Source organism: Hetaerina americana, unplaced genomic scaffold (assembly GCF_022747635.1).
Source record: "Hetaerina americana unplaced genomic scaffold, ioHetAmer1.1.p SCAF_8, whole genome shotgun sequence".
Classification (NCBI taxonomy): Eukaryota; Metazoa; Arthropoda; class Insecta; order Odonata; family Calopterygidae; genus Hetaerina; species Hetaerina americana.
The window spans coordinates 44,204,034-44,221,453 of NW_027287427.1; the positions used below are offsets into that span (position 1 = coordinate 44,204,034).

General features: G+C 42.4%; 1 long non-coding RNA gene across 1 annotated transcript in view; it reads left to right on the top strand.

The window, feature by feature from the left end:
• Positions 1–17,420, top strand: part of LOC139697907 (uncharacterized) — a 390,991-nt gene that overhangs the window by 199,114 nt on the left and 174,457 nt on the right. The window contains exon 4 of the long non-coding RNA XR_011702832.1: positions 12,873–12,928. This is a non-coding gene — a long non-coding RNA (uncharacterized lncRNA). The remainder of the gene's footprint in view (positions 1–12,872; positions 12,929–17,420) is intronic.

Consider the following 17,420-nt stretch of genomic DNA (forward strand, 5'->3'; position numbering starts at 1 on the left):
GGCGATTAGTAAATTCATGTTTTTATCCAAAAATTCGCCGTTGAACTCCCTCCACTGCTCTGTAGTTCAACACTAATGGCATTATATAGGCAAGTAAATGTATTAATGTAAAATTGTAGAGGATCTGTTCATTCAAAACGAAGCTTAACCGGTAGAATACCAATAAAGATATTTTCTATCATCATGGGATATCAATCCGTGGATTGGTCGGTAGCAGTTCTCCGATGTACGTCGTCTTCTCTGTCTTATCTCTTAATTTCCTCATAGATCCATGCACTGACATTTTCCATTACCTGCATCAATTAGTTCATTGTTGATCTTTTTCTGTAATACATCCTCTCCGTGTGTCTTTCAGTTAAGATCTTCAGTAAACTATCGTGCCTGAGGATGCTTCCAATCAATATCCCTCTTCTTTCTTTTTGCAAGTCGTAGGCTCCTCTCTTCACTCACTCTTCGAAGAACTTTCCCATAGGTGCATATATATATATATATATATATATATATATATATATATATATATATATATAGTGTGTCTCTATAGTCTACAAATCTACATCCGTGTTTTTATATATTTGTGCGTCGCTGAAGAGCGTTCCATTTCGAAGATATATATATATATATATATATATATATATATATATATGTGTGTGTGTGTGTGTATGTATATTTTCTATTAATATATTAATTAATTAAATTAATACTGGAGGTAATTTGAATTACCTCCAGTAATCTTACCGATCCTCACGACATTAGAATTGCAGACTCGATATACATATAAGGGTACATAATGCCTTACTTATGTTTATGCTATTATTTATCAGATGTTAGTATGTTTGATTTAAAAATCTCCGTGAAATATTACCTCTGGTTAATCTTATGATAGATATTTGGATGAAGTGAGAAAAAAGAAAACGTGTGCTCAACGCTGCGCACACGCATGTTCGCGGCCATCCTTCCGTGCCCTTCGAGTTAGTATTCGATTCTATCGGTTGAGAATCATTTCCTGCGTGTGTTCGAGGCTTTTCTAAGCGCATATCCGCCTCGAAATATGCGTTAAACGCTCACTCGTTTTCCGAGGCCCGCATCTCCTCCCCGTGGGACACCTCCCGCATCTCCCGCCCACTCGAGCGATCGGATCTCGGATTCATTCCTCACACGAGCGAGAGACTGTCCACGGAGGAAAACAAGCGCTAATTTTTTTCGTATTTTTTTCTGCTTCCCAAAGATCCGCGCGGAGGGCAACGGCCCCCACGAGCACCAAACATTCCTCATTTTCCTCCTTTCCCGTCTCCCTGCCCACGCGCCGGTGTTCCCTCAGCCCTTCCTGCTCCGCCCCCCTCCCCCCGCTATTCCCCCTTCGCAAAAAAAAAGAAACGACCGCCTTTCCGCACCCACCCACTCTCTCACCAGTGGACATTCTTGTGTTGCCCTCGACGGCCTCTCTCCCCGTAGGTACGAACTCTTTCTCTCCATCCCCCCCCTTCAATCCCATCTCCGTCCCTTCTCTTTCCTTTCGGGTTTGATGTAGGAGGGACAGTTTAATCAAAGAATTGTGCATGGAACAAGAAGCAGCCGTAATGGTTAAATAAGTCTGGCAAATCGGATGGAGTTGGGCAGAGGAGTGAGAGAGAGGGTTGCTTCCTATCACCGGCTAATTCAGTTTCAGTAATTTCAATTGAGGACGTGCTAGAGAGAATGAACGAAATTAAAAAAAGGGATAAGTTTTGCGGGACAGAAGATAAACTGGATCAGATGATACGGTAGTACTGGTTAATGATACTCAAACACTTAAAGAAGTGTGTAAACTTTGAATGAGGAATATGTGAGTACGGAATGAGAGCTTAAGTGGGGAAGACGAAAATGATGAGGATAAACAACAGAGAAGAAATGATTGTCGTGACGAATGAAGGAAGAGAAGATTTATGTTACAGCATACTTATATCTAGAGAGTATTTTCACGGAGAATTGTAAGAGTGAGGCTGAGTTCAAAATAAGGATGGCCATGGCAAAGATATCCTTCTATAATAATAAAATCTTACTACGTAGCAATGTGAAACTAGAGCTGAAGAAGAGATTGGTCACATGCTCTCCGTGAAAGTGTTCTGATGTACCGGTGTGGAGTTTGGATCTTGGAGAAGAGAGGGAGGGACAGGATGGAGGATTTTGAGATGTGGGTGTGGAGGAGGTCGAAAAGGACAAATTGGGTGGGCAGAATAAGGAACGAGGAGATTTTAAACGGTGTTAGCGAGGTTAGAGAACTTGTGAACGCTATTCGTAAGAGAAAAGAAAACTGGATTAATCGTGTGATCAGTGGAAAAGGATACTGACAATGGATATTGAGGGAGCAGTAAAGAGAAGAGTGAGGAAATTGAATTTTATAGATGGATCTAAGAGGGGAAGAGGATACAAGGAGACCGAGGAACAAGTCCTGGACAGGGGTGGATGGAGACAATACTGGTGTGCTGGACCTGTCACTAGGCAGAACTCCACCTTATGATGATGGATGATGTTTTTTTCGTCCTCCCCCCTCCACGAACCGACGGTTCACCCTGCTCTGAGGGTCAAGGGAGGTCGGCAACCAAGTGGACCAAAAGTGCGTGGTCTGTCGCCCTAATGGTCGGATAACGCGTGTTTAATTTTCAATCGGTGTGGTGGTGGGTCGGGGGGAAGAGAAGGGGCCAAGGTGTGGGCGAGACGGGCCCGGGCGGGCAAGGAAGGTGGCCGGGGTAGTCCCTTCTCTTAGGCCGGGTTAGCAAGGTCTGCAGTACGGGTCTGGGGAATTCAGAATCCATGGGAAAGGTTGCCTTAACCCTAAGGAATGCTGCTATTAATCCAAGTGAAAACTATATCAAATCATCTGAAAAAATAAGATTCATCGGTGAGTGATATTCATGGGAGATCGGAAAGGAATGGTGTGGTGCTTGCATAACTTTTCCTTTAAAAGTTGATTTTAATTTACACTCTTCAAGTGCCGTGAGAGTGAGGCTTGTTTTTAGTGTTTTACACCTAAATTTGGTGTGAAATCTTATTGCACGGGATTTTCCCAGCTTTCCCGAAGAATGGCGTCATCATTCCTCGCGGCTTTTGTTTCTTTATCGTGGCAGCATTTTTCCACTTATTTCTTCCATTTTTATGGATAGGCGTAAATAACTCTTAGTGGGATTTCTCTTGCTCACTGTAGGTAATTGGATGTTGGCAAATGGCGAGGAGGACGTAGGGCTGAAGACGTATTGAAATATCTGGAGTCATTCCGATCGAAGTCGCGAACTCTTCGTAATGTAGCGATCAGCGTTCCAAGGGGAAAAGTTACATTCTACATTATTTTACTCTGATGAATACATCTTTTCCAATATCTTTCTCAGTGAATTCCATGAAGTGCGTGAATGAAAGTGCACGTATACTGAAATGGTGAAGTTAAGTAACTATAGAATATAGTTATTTGAAATGTGAGTTTAACTGAAGTAAGTTTAAAGTTTAATCCTCGAGTCGAATTGGAATTAAAATATATTCAGCAGATTCAGGCGAGATGTAGTGGAAGTTCGTTGTTATGAGGAAAAAACAAATTTGCACTTTTCCACATATTTATTTGTCACGTACGTTTCAGTTCATCAAGCCATCTTCAGGTACGAGACGATCTTGTTCCTGAAGATGGTTCGATGAACTGAAACGCGTTGTACGTTACGAATAAATCTGTGGAAAAGTGCAAATTTGTTTTTCTCATATGAGAACAAAATTTACGGTAATCCACAATTTGATATGACAGTAATTTTCTCACTCCCGAAGAAACTTGATAAAAAATTATTTCACATTTGGCAAAGCATGAATATTTATTATAGAAGCTGAAGAATAATTAGAGCTTTCTAAATAAGATAAAAGTTGAATTTTCTTCTCGATCTCTCCTCTTTTACCTCGCCATTTGTTCCAGCATAAAATTAGATTAGGAGATCCCCTTTCGCCCGACGAGGTAAAAATTTTAATGTGCGAATTGTTATTTTAGGGTTTTTTTATGATGAAGTAAACGAGTTGAGTTAAAAAATTAGCTGAAAAAGAAATAAACGAGTTGAGAGATAATCTAAAAAATAAAATTTTAATGGTACTGTATTAAAGTCAAACGCGTTTTTGCCCCTCTCATTATATCCGTGCTGTCTGAAAGATTTTTAATGCCAATACATGAATAATTTTTAAGGGCGACATCTCTCCATATGAGCTATCTCTAAGGGACATAATTATGCATATAATTATTGCGCACTAAAAGGTGTTCATCAGGATTAAGTATGCGAGCCTAACGGGTGGAAGATTTAGCATCCATGTTTTATAACGAAAGATATACTGTGGATATTAATCTGATAGTCGAAATTTGCTATGCATGTTTTCACGCCAGCCACGGAATTAAGTTTGATCCAACGTCTTTGCATTTCTATGAAAAAGGCTTTGAATTGCATTAGTTTGAAATTTTTCATGTGCTCAGCTCTCTAATCTTCCAGACATGATGTGTTTAAATAAGATCCTACCCTATAACTCCTTCTCCCACTTCGCAATGCAGACTCCTCCAGCTCTTTGTGCCTCTCACCATCCTAGCACCTAACCTAATTGAGTCAAACCTTGTTTCAACCTTATATCCCGTTAATTTAAAACGATCCTCGGTCGTATACGCCTCCTCTGCCTATGTAAACCAATCTTCTGCCCTGGTACTTTCACGTTGTACCTTTCTAACGGCGGGAACGTCCAAGCCGGTTATGCATTAATTGAATTGGCTGGGACATTGCAATTCTTGTTTTTTTTCCTTCGGTTTTTTTTGCTGATTATTGTCGTGTGAGCATAATGTGAAAGGAAGCAAAAGGGTACCCCTTGACGAAAACTAGTCGGTCAATGCTTCGACCGCTAAAAAGAGAATCCGCGGAACTAATTAAGAGTGTAGGAAAACTCGGGAAGAAGAGTTGTTTTTTTTATTGATTCATGACTGATTTGACATTTATGAGGGATGAATTTTTCCGGAAGATTTTGTCTTAGATCAGTGCTAAAGGTATCAAAAAAAGGGAAAGGTTTGTAAGGACTATAAACAATAGTCAAAGGTAGTGCATAAAATCATCTAAGGGGATGATTAATTTAGTTTCAAGAAGGGGGAAAATGGAGCATGCGCAATGGCATATCAGTGAAGAGGTCACTGATAGAGAGAAACATCGAGTACAATCACGATGTATTCGTTTGTTTCGGAGATTTTTGTTTTCTCAGGAGAGGCAAGGAAATGTAATGCTGTACCATTTTATAGTGTGTGTCCATCCAAAACCTGCTTGCAGAAGAGTAATAATAACTATAAGGCACAAGAGAATGTAGGAAAAATACATTGGAAAAATTATTTTGCCGCTCTCGTTTTCCATCTAAAGTGTCCTTTAATGGTATGCCTTGATTGTTTGTAAAATAAGGTTTTAAATCACTCATCTTCCCAATGAAGCGATTCAGTACAGTCCTTCGGATGATTAGCGGCTGAATTTTATTGAGGTCGTTGTGATCGTGTGGACGGGACCTACTTTTTAGTCATCCGTAAAAAATATATTGTGTAGGACCTTCGACGCGGGGAAGGTGCGGATGAATATAACATTACAAACGGGAGTGGACTGCTGTTAACGTAATGATCTAATTACAATAAAATTTAGGTCGTCCCGACAAATTATTCCTTACTCAGTCTCTACTTTGCCCCCTCTACTCTCTAATATTCCATACTCTGTACTCTAATGCCTAGCTTCTGCACTTTATCGATAACAGGAATTATGGTAATTCTAATCGCTCTTCACCACATAAGGGGAGTTTGATGTAACTGGCAGCGAAGCACAGCTTCGCGCTGAAATAATAAGCAGATTTGAACATCCATTGCGGCATTTCAATTCGAGAGACAAAAAAAAGCTTTTATCTAATGCACTCTTTTCAGCATGACCAAACTATTGAACCACCCTTCTCTTGTGCTCATCGATTGGGGCAGCACTTAATGAAATCTATTTCCTGACTCTTCCATCTCAACCTGTTTTTATATAATGCTCAATTAAGGTGAAGATTAACTCCCTCTTCCCGAAACTATCTAATATTCTGAGTGGGACATCTGTAGAAATATACTACCTTGATCAAAAATTTCCCGGAATTTATTCAGAAAATTAAAAATACAAGTTTATTCATCTAAATCTATATTGTCCCCTTCAAAGTAATCCCCATCGACTGCAACACACTTATGCCAGCGCTTGATCCAATCCTCGAAACATTTTTTATATTCGGTTTTCGGTATGTCCATCAGTGCTTCCTGCGATTTTTCCATTACTTCCTCTCAGATGCTAAAACGCGTTCCCCGTAATGGTTTTTTAACTCGATTGAACAGAAAGAAGTCACAGGGAGCCAAATCAGGTGAATTCGGTGGCTGCTGGATGGTATTTGTTGCATTTTTCGTCAAAAAATTACGAATAATGATAGCACTGTGCGACGGTGCGTTATCATGGTGCAAAATCCACGAGTTTCCTGCCCACATTTCTGGTCTCTTTCGGCGAATTGCTTCACGCAAACGTCTCATAACGCCCAAATAATACTCTTTGTTTACTGTCTGGCCTTCTGGCAAAAATTCATGATGCACTACACCGTTGTAATCCATGAAAACCGTCAGCATTGCCTTCTTTTTTGACTGAAAACGACGTGGTTTTTTTGGTCTCGGCTCATTTGGTGAACGCCATTCACTTGCCTGATGTCTGGACTGCGTGTCGTACTCATAAACCCACGTCTCGTCTCCAGTAATGATCCTTTTGATGAATGTGGGATCGGATTCAGCCTCGCAAATCATGTCTTTTGCGACGTCAACACGGTCTCTTTTTTGCATGAAATTGAGGTCTTTTGGCACCAACTTTGCTGCTACACGACGGAAACCCAAATCATTAACCACAATGTCTTGGGCGGATCCATAGGCAATGTTCAAGTCCTCCGCTATTTCTCTGATGGTTAATTTGCGGTTATTGACCAACATTTCTTTTACTTTATCAATTTTTTCACCGACTTTCGATGTCGATGGTCTGCCACTGCGTTCATCATCTTCGATTGACTCACGACCACTTCTGAACCGCTCGTGCCACTGGTAAACGACCGTTTTTTTTAGAGAATCGTTGCCGAAACACTTTTCCAACATTTCCAACGTCCGTGCGCCACTAAATCCGTTTTTTACGCAAAATTTAATACAAGTTCGTTGTTGCAAATTTAAATCCATTTCTGAAATTGTAAAAAATCGCCAACACACACAGAGATAGATGTACTCTTGGCTACGTAACTTTTGCAAATGTCAAGTTATGACACTAAGATTTAAAGGGAATATCAACAACAGATGTACCAATTTAACAAAAAAAACAGAACTCAAATCGGAACGATGGGAGCGCCACACGGTGGTTATTCCGGGAACTTTTTGATCAAGGTAGTATTAGGCACGAGTTCCAACAAACCTCAGGTTCTTAGATAAGATTTGCGAAGGTGCTTCATGTTGGATTCTATTTTTTACGTGGGGGGTAGTTGGGGGATAAAACATAGTCGAAAATGCTTTCTTAATTAGTGAAAGATCTCTTTGCTTTTTGCCCATGAATATGATTGCAATCTAGCTGATTGCTTACTTGCCCCGTCTTCCTTCTTGCTACGAATCCGTCCTCGGTTTAAAATGGACTCCTGTTCCAGTACTGCAATTAAGAATCTTCGGTATTTCACGGCTATCTGTGGCCTAGGATCTGCGAGGTCTTATTTAAAATCAATTGGAAATTACTTTAATTGGATGACATTTAGATTCGTGAGTTATGGTACAAGGGTCATATAGGGCGTGAAGTTCCCTAGCAGGCACCCGAATGTTGTCAATTAAGGACTTTACGAATTATATTTCAATCTTTTGACACGGTTCGTTAGTAAAATTCTTCACAGTTGTCCAATTAATGATCTGTTGGCCTTAGACTTGAGGTTCGGATCATCGATCGCGGAGAAATCCGGCACAAGGTACGTATTTTCACTCCCTTACTGTTGAACGGAGCTTCCCTAACAGTAGCAGTAGTTATTAAGGGAAGTGACCGACAGTTATGGTCATTTGTGTCTATAGGGATGGATTGGAATGGTGGAAGGGTTTAGAGAAATCTGGGGTCGGTATTAGCGTACTCACAACGAAAGGGGTCCATCGTCCTATCCGGCGGACGGCGAGCTCACTTAAAAGTGCTCTCCATATAGTACCGTAAGTAGGTATCGAGATATCTCTAAAAAATCCGGCCAACACCGGGAATCGAACCCGGGCCCTGTGCGTTAGACACCAGTGTGAATCCAGTGCGCTGGACACCACGACATCTCAATCCGCACGAAGGCTCACTAACTGACCCGGAGGGCCAGTTAGATATGCTCAAGACGCGCAAATTATCGTTATTAAAGCAATGAGTCGTGGAATCGTTCAGACCTTTCTTCATATTCTGGGCGGCAGAACTCAGCATAAGAGAATTCTTGGCGCTACTACGAATAATTGTAACTGCAGAAGAGATATGCGTCAATGATAGCGAAAGTTATAATATAGCACATTGAAAGGACCTCCCGAACCTATTGATCACTAGGTTCCCAGTTGAAAGGATGCCACTGTTGTCGAATCTCGCATCCTGAACTTCAGCTCGAGGAGCTGATAAATGTTTATGAACAAATGTGGCAACAATGGAAATGACTTTTTTCAAATACTGACTTGACTCATTGGTAACTGGAATTTGTCTTTAGTTGACGCCCTCGTAGGTGGAAATGCTATTTATTTTTTTTTATTTTATTTTATTTATTCAGTATAAGTCCGAAAACAGCGCATTCTGGCCTTTACACCGAACTATTAACAACGATAACAATGATCACATTTACAAACACCCAAGCCCTAGGTGGAGGAAAACTCACCCAGGCGGGAATCGAACCCGCGACCCTTGGAATGGCAGACGTGGACGTTACCCCGCCGCCACCGGGGTCGGCTTTAGGTCTAGTTTGAAAATCGTCAGATCGTTAAAACTTTCGCGGGGTACAACATTGGTGAATGAAGTTATTCATTACTAAGAGTTTTCCAAAGGTGTAGAAAGGTTTTGGTTGCATTCAATATCTAAGGTCTGCCGCATTTCTAAGTCATAAATAACATAACACTCAACAAATACTCGAAAACCTGCATAAACCATTCCTCGAAGTCACATACTTCCTGCCCCCTTTTTATTTCGTCCAGCAAGCCTTTTCTCTGCCTCCACCTCATCTACCAAACATTCTAGGCTCTATTAGTCTTCAACAGTCCTGCGCAACTCAATATGCCCTGCATCCATTTTTCCTGCCTACTACAGATTCCTCCCACACAACCCTCTCTCATCCCCCCACCATTCCATGAACGGCTTCGTTTGTTTTCCTTCCGTCCATTTCAATTTTCCATTCTTTTCAAAGCCCACATCGTAAAATCCTTCAATCTAAGCCCCATCAGCTTGCCTCAACGCCTCAAAATTTACGCGCTGTACAATATGATTCTCCTTATTGAATGGTTTATTGTTCGTCGTTTTCTCTGAATCTTTACTTACGGTCATCATTACCTTCGTTTTTTTACGTTGACTCTCATTCGAAGTATATCGCACTGATTCTGCATTGCATTCAGCATTGGCGGATATCCCTTGGCTGTCTGGCTATCTAAGGCACGTAATTTTAGTAGTCTTTTTGAGACACTTTAGATGTGTCCTGCGTCAAAGTTTTCAATGTGATTTCAAATCTCTGCGTGTTTTTAGAGAAGTCTTCTGAGTGGAAGATCAGGTGAAATTTTGACACAGGAGACCCCTTCATAGTCTTGCAGATCTGCATACAAACTATAAATAAAAAATTGGTAAAATTTATTGAATCAGGATTCACTTCGTGAAAGTTGTGTATATAACAACTTACTCGTAGTTTAATTTTAATTTAATTCTGTGGAAAGCGCGTTGCTCCTGCTTCTTTTGATTTATATACAGACCCAAGCCTGCCGGTGAATTGTGTAAGTTTTGGGATTATTCCCGCGTTTCTGTTTTGCTGTTGAATTTGCTGTTTTTTTTCATGAATCAGTTTGCAATATTTTCACTCCTGTCTCTCTCGTTGTAGCACGTCCGATATCTTCTCCTTTGTCCCGTGGGTGTCCACGCTTCCCGGTCTTTCGCTCACACCCAGAGACGATTTAGTATGCCCTCGTCTGCCCCCACGCCCTACTCCCGACATCGTTCTCTCCCCCCCGCCCTTCAACAAATTTTTCCTTTGCCCTCGCGCAAGTGGTCCGTTGCATCTAGCCCACCCGCCCCATCCACGGGGCTCTATATCTCGTAGCGTCCAGGGTGATGGGTGGATCTTATCGTCCTCTGGGAAATCTTTGCCAATTAAATTTAAATCGGCCATATTAAATTTATTAGCCACAACGGACGCGTGCCCTTCTGCAATGGTGGGTGGAGGAGGGGGAGAGGGAGATGGGAGGAAGAAGGGAACTCGGGGTTCGCCGACCGTCTCCTCTTCCTTGCTCGAATGAAAGCTAAGAAGGGGCACGCGAAACTTCGCAGCGACCTCTCTCGCTGTTACTTACCGCCGTTCGCATTCGTCTTCGGGGGCTTTGAAAAATTCTGCGCCGCCCGTTATCGCGGGAGATAAATGGTCCGCCCGGCGTGTTTTCTTTGTTACTTTTTCTTCGATTTTTTTTACTTTCGGGATGGTGTTACACGGAAAGTACTCTTCTTTTTTCCGTGCACACGTATCGGCATGGCGGGCTCATTTTTCGTGCTCCATCGGTTGCGAAAAAAACGGGTCGTTGCCATGGGAGTTGGTTTTGTTAGAGGCCACGGTTCCAGAAACAATGGCTTCAAATAAATATTCTAGTTTCGTTTAAATTTTAGTTTGTACGGTGGTATTTCAAGTAAGTGGAAGTAACTCAGGAGGCCACAGTAAATTTTCCCACGTGAATGGGTGGATAATATTATGCGAAAAATCCCAACCGTCCTGGAAAATGATCGTAGGGATTTTTGTACCAACGGTCAGTGTGTGTGCCTGCGCGCTTTCTCGTTGAAGACATGTTTACTGCCATCTCGGAGCCAATGAGATCGGTTTATTTGAATCGGTGTTGAATTGTTGCATGAAATTTATTTTTGTATTTTATTCGCATTTTCTTCGTAGAAAATTAATGTTATCCCATTGACAATTTAAGTTAGATAAGTTTTTAACCTAAATTTAATATCTGGCACTTTTAGATTGTTGGTTAGTGGATTCTTATCTGAATTTGTGCGTGTTGTAATGTCGGAGCTAACGCTGCGAACCCAGTTGTAATAAATTGACAGTGAAAATTTATCAAGCGGTGTATTTTTATCACGTTGGAATAATTCCGACACACATGTGAGACCTGATACAATATCATATGGCTTTAGAATCATATCTTGGACAGTATTCACGATTGTTATTAATATTTATATTGCGATATTGAAGTTCATGATACCTTTAATACCTGTTTGGGCACCGAATTGCATTGGCAGATTCGACCACCTGGATATAATAATAGATGTAGATATCATTAGAGACAGATTCCAGTACTCGTTCTTCCCTCGCAAGATACGCCAACTTAACAAAACCATACCAAGAAACCCGCAAAATAAAATTAACTAGAATACTAGAATTTAAAGACTTCGCCTTGCGCAGCAATTATGCCTCAACGCATGAGAGTGGAATAAGAGCTAACATGTATTCAAGTGTATGTATACCAATGATAATTGTGACATATTGCTACATCAAGTTTATCAAACCAATTGACTATTATATGTATGTGTGGGTCGCGGTAGTCCAGGGGGTAGAGCGTTGGATTATTGACCGGAGGGCCCGGGTTCTATTCCCGGGTAAACCTCTCTTGGCACCTGCAGCCCCACCCAAGCTTTGTGATTTTTCGGGTACCAGGTCTTCCTGGGAAACCATAACCGGCACAGAGAAATGAACTGGCCCATCTACCCTGATGTGTGAATTTCACACGCCGTCGGGCTTAGTACTGGGTGAACTCTATCATCACCTACCAAACCGACCTTCGGGTTGATTACTGTGTTTATGGTTTTTTATTGTTTTACCCATTATGTTCTTACTTTTATATGGATCGTAGTTATGTACTGTGCGGAAACATGGTCGCTGAAGTAAGAGGATATGTGTAGATTGGAGGCATTTGAAATGTGGGTGTGGGGGAGAATGGAGAAGGTGAAATGGACCGAAAGAAAAACAAACGAGGAAGAACTAGGTATGGTGAGCGAGGAGAGGGGTGTGTTGGGAGAAATCCTATGAAGGCAGGAAAGATGGATGCGGAGCATATTTATTGACATTGGGATGTTAAAGACTGTGATAGAGGGGAGAAAGTTAGGCAACTGAGGAAGGGGCAGGAATAGGATAAGGATGTTGGACGGGATGAAGAGTGGATGGAAGTACATAGGGACGAAGAGGGACTTGTTGTAGAGTGGGATGTTGGGTTGTGTTTTGTTTGGAGTAAGAAGATATTTATTATGTAAATGTGTCCATTCAAAACCTACCTTAAACGATAGATTACCTTTTAAAAAATTGTTCTTACTTTGATTATCGTAGTCATAATAGAAAAGGAAGTAAATGCAAATTAACCTTAATAATAAATATGTTAATTTTTATTTTTGCGTTATGGTCTCAGTTATACCCTCACTAACGGGAGAGAATTGGGACCCTTAGGGTGTAATTCACCCCTTATGTTACATCTTCTCTACTCTTCAGGGTGCTTAAACGTTTAAATTTTATCTGTCGTCTTTAATGTATAAAGTTATCTCAGTCATCCTCTCTTGAACACTCATACTAATTTTCACTTTTTCTCCTTTTTGTCGTTTCAGAGAAATAGTCCTTCCCGTGCAGACAGACGATCGGAGTGAGGAACGGAGATCATAAGGTATTTTTTAAAGCATTGCCATTTAAGTTATGCTCGACTTTTCGCCCAAATATGTGGCCGCAAAGTTGCCCTGCCTAAGTTTAATTTCCGCGGCCGGGAAAACTTTCCCTACGCGATCGCCGCGGCATGAACTTGACCGGAAAGGGTAGCCGTGGTTTATGGCACTTCTCCCGAGGCCGAAACTTCAGCCTTAACATTCCTGCGGTTGCGGCTTACGTTTTTCCAACCCATAATATTATGTAGATGTTATAATTTTATGGATGGCCGCCTCTATTAGTTTTAGATTTCACTGCTTGTGTGCACGCGAAGACGCGTTCAGTTTGCTTAATTGCTGGAGGACTATTTGTGACCATTTAGCATTGTTTTTTACGATAGAACTGGCGTAAGTTCAAACAAAGGATGTGGATATAACAATAGTCGGTTTGTATCCGATGCAGCTGAGCGTTATCATTCAAAGTGGTATTGATTAATAATGAAGTGATACCCGGTTGGCGTGTCTTGAGTGTTGATGTGTAATTCATCGGAGTTCATGTGAAAGTTTAGAGCACTTTCATTATTTTGTTTATATTCCTTCCATATTACTTGGTTTGCTAGTGCTGGCTGGGAAAAGTAGTTTTTGAAGTAACTCGGAAGCAAATATGAAGTTTTTAAGAGTGTCGCATTCAGACAAAATCAGTCTTCGATGAGACGCCGAAAATGATTACATTTGTATTTATTCCGTGTGGTGTCCAAATTTAAATGCCGATGTGTGTTATAAAGTGAATATTGAAAATCATTGTAATCGAAAATGTGATTAAATTACGTGTAAATTTGTATCGTGTATGACCGAAACAGGGATGAGGATGGCCGATGTAATTGTTACGGTGTGTTTTGGTCCTCCGTAATAACGATTATGCGCGCTCTCCATGGCGATACGTACCATCATGAAGAGCATGTTGGGTAGGGCGTTTGCCTACTGACCGGAGGGTTTCGGGTTTAAATCTGGATGATTCTCTTGCACAATCTAACTACTGTGATTTTTCGGGTACCAGCTCTTCCTGGGAAACCACGGGCGGCAAAGGGGAAGGAACTGTCTTCCCCCACTACTCTGACGTGTACATTTCAAATACTGCAGGGCTTGATGCGCGGTGGGCCATGCCTCGCTCATCAAACCAACCTCCCGAGTTGATGACTGTGGTTTTTCATCCGCCTCGATCACTTCGGCATTCAAAAATGGAGGTATCTCTCTTCTCAATTCAGCATCGCAAACGCATTCCATTTTCACGCGTCGTCACCCATCCTCAACTAATTATAAGTTCGCAGCTTTTTGCCAAAGCGTCATAAAACGGTGGTGGTTCGTGCATACTTTTCGGTGAACTCGAAATAAATAAAATGAAACGGATGGATTTCGTTCCATGAAAAATGGAAACAAAAGAGTCCTTTCAATCCCGCGCCCGTGCTTTGTGAAATGTTCCGATTTACCTTCGAGAGCGTTCCACTTGTCATCTCCCTCCCCCCGCTCGCAATGGTGAATGCGACCAGCGGCTGCATCATGATGCGCAGTCGCCGAGTCGCTCGCTCCCTCCCTTTCGGAGATGGGGGTTCCGCAAAAATGAGAGAGGCGGGCAACAATGGGCTCATCTCGGGTGTCGTCGATTCTCATTTGGGGTAGTTTTTTCCTCCCCCCCTCCGTGCCGCCCACCTCCGCCTTCGGAATCCTCCCCCCTCTTCCGAACACCCCTTCTCCCCCTTTCGACCCTCTCTCCCATAGTCTTCGCTGGCTCGGAACGCAAAAAAAAGTGGGAAGAGAGAGAACATATCTATATATTTTTTTTTCGCTGACGGTTTCGTTATTTTTTTGCGTCGGCCTCCCATGCACGCATGGGACCGCGAGTGAATGGGGTCTCTCGCTCTGGGCGTCGTCCCATTTCACTGCTGGGGGAAGGAGTGAGGGAAAGGAAGGGTTCCTTCGTTCGGCACGTTTTGGGACGGTGCCGAGATCCGTTTCTGAGGAAACTGCTAGAAATGGGCGCATCATTTTCGTGCTCCCGGCGCCTTTTCTCCCTTGTGGCGAATCTGTGAGTTGTCTACATCTGGATCTACGTCATATGTCTGCGTCTTCCATCGTCGGGAAAGTAAAAAAAAGGACTTGAAATATGGAGGCAGTGAATATAGGGCGTTAATAAAATGCTCTTAAGGAAAAAGTGAAATAGACCAAAAAAAAGAAAACGAATGGAGTGCTAGGCGGAGAGAGAAGGTAGGAGGAAAGGAAAGGCTGATGGAAGAAATTCGAAGAAGCAAGGCTAATGAATGCAGGAAATGCGGAGAGGAAATGGGGTGTTGAAGACTGATAGAGTCGAGAATAAAAGCTAGGCAAATAAATGAGAGGGAGGAAAATTAGCCACATGTGACTAAATAAAGTAAGGCAGGAGGTATGCTGCGCTGAAGAATGGTTCATCGTGGTGTAGGGTTTTGCTATATTTAATGCCGTGTTCGGCGTTTCTTCAAAGTGTGTTTGTGGTTATTCTCTGGCTCCATTAAACGCCTACCTATAGTAACAGACTGCCTCCGATCATTGAAGGTTTTTTACTTATTAAAGGTAAATTTTGAACGGTCGATAACGAATATTATATTTTACGTAACACCAGAACGTCCTCTTGTTTGCCCTACATTAGCTCCTTATTCAGTTCTTTATCAAACTTTTACCTGCCTTCATGCTGTCTAGAAAGATTATTCTCTTCTTTCCTCTAGCCCGCTTGCCCAACATACACTCCCTTTAATCACAGCCTTCAATATCTCACCACCTTTCAATGTTTCCTCCACCCAATTTCTCTGGCATTTTCGGATTACCACCAGCAACTACCTATATCTTCACCCGGCATATTTATTTAAAACTTCAGCGCTCGTCTTCCTCCATGCCCAAATTATTGCTTTCCATTCTTCACCTCAACCAAATTTCGAAATCCTCCAGTCTGCACTCGTTCTCTTCCCTCAAGCTTTATGTTGCAGGGCTAAGCTTCATATATTTGTCTTCACTAATCTCTTTTTCACACATTCACTTAGTTAGCCTGTCATCAGTTCACTTTTCTTGTAAATGGTTCTTTCGCTACCCCTTTGGCCGCCATTAGTAATGAATAGCATCGCGGATTGCCATTAGTGATAATTAATTCTTGATTGGTCTGTGTAAACTCGGCAGGAAGCATGTCCCAGACGGAGCGACAAATCTGGTGGGTTGAGCTGCGCTTGTGGCAATGGGATCGTGTACTGAATCGCGAGTCGCGGTGCTTGCGGCGAGGAGTGATCGCGAGAAAGTGCTAAAAGGGTTGTGCTTTCGCCTGCGCCGAGCCGAGTACTTTTCTCACGGGGATGGTCGCCGCGGAGGCTCCCGCCCGAGAAAGGAAAGGGCCCCGAGGGCATTGTTTCTTTTGTCTCCCCAGCCGTTTGATTCATCCGTCCGCGTTGGCACCCCAGTTTTTCCCCTCCCTCCCCCGATCCCTTTTGCCTTCGCTCTCTGCGTCGCAGCGGCCTGCACCATTCCCCTCCTCTCTCTGGCACAATGGTCTCAAGAAGAATGAATCCCTAAAACCATCCCCTCTTTGAGCACAATCGAAGCCCCCTCGGGTAAGAACCTGGCCTCTTCGTCTGGGAGTCCACGTTGCTCCCTCCCAACCCCCCCGGGCCGATGTATCGATTGTGATTTGCGGCGTGTGCGGTGGTGTCTCAGAATTTACATAGGTCTGTGCACGAAAATTAAGTTGCCTTTCTAGATCCTTAAGCGTAACATGTCGTTTTGTGTGATTACATTTTTAAGGGCTGATTTAAGGTGGTTACCATCATCTACATTATTTGGAACATTTTGCACAATTATTGTTAACTAATAGATAGGCAAAACTTAACTTAAAGAGTTGCATATCTGTTGTGGGATCATCCCCTGCCACACGCTATATCGGTGGTTTGCTGAGTACCGTGTGGAAGAAGCAGGTCTCTTCTGCATCTTTATAAATGCCCCGCGATCCACCGAAAAGGTTTGTTGCAGGGGATGTAAGCGCCAGTTAGAATGGGTAAGAGATAAGGTCGAAGGAGGCTTTTTAAAAGGTTAGGAAAAGGGAAAAACCACTAAAAATCCCCGAAAAGACCTGTTGATTCATATACATCCTGTACATGCTAGCGGACCGCGTAGTTTATAAACAAGTGTTCATTTTACCCACTGCAGAAGTTCTCGGGTATACGAAAAAGGAGGGAGTAAAATGAATGACAATAACTTATACGATAGACTACCACGTTACCAAGACAAGTCATGCAGAACTGGAAAGCAATAAGGGGAAAATGGTGTTAATCCATGGCCGTGGAACGTATGGTCTCCACCCCTTACGTCGCAGGTAGTAATTAATTGTAATTCCACTCGAGGCTTCAAGAAACGGACCACGGTTGTGGTCGTCATAGTGTAAAATTCTTGCATTCATTTTCGGAGGATCAGTTCCTTTTCCTATGACTCCCACCGTTTGTTAGAAAA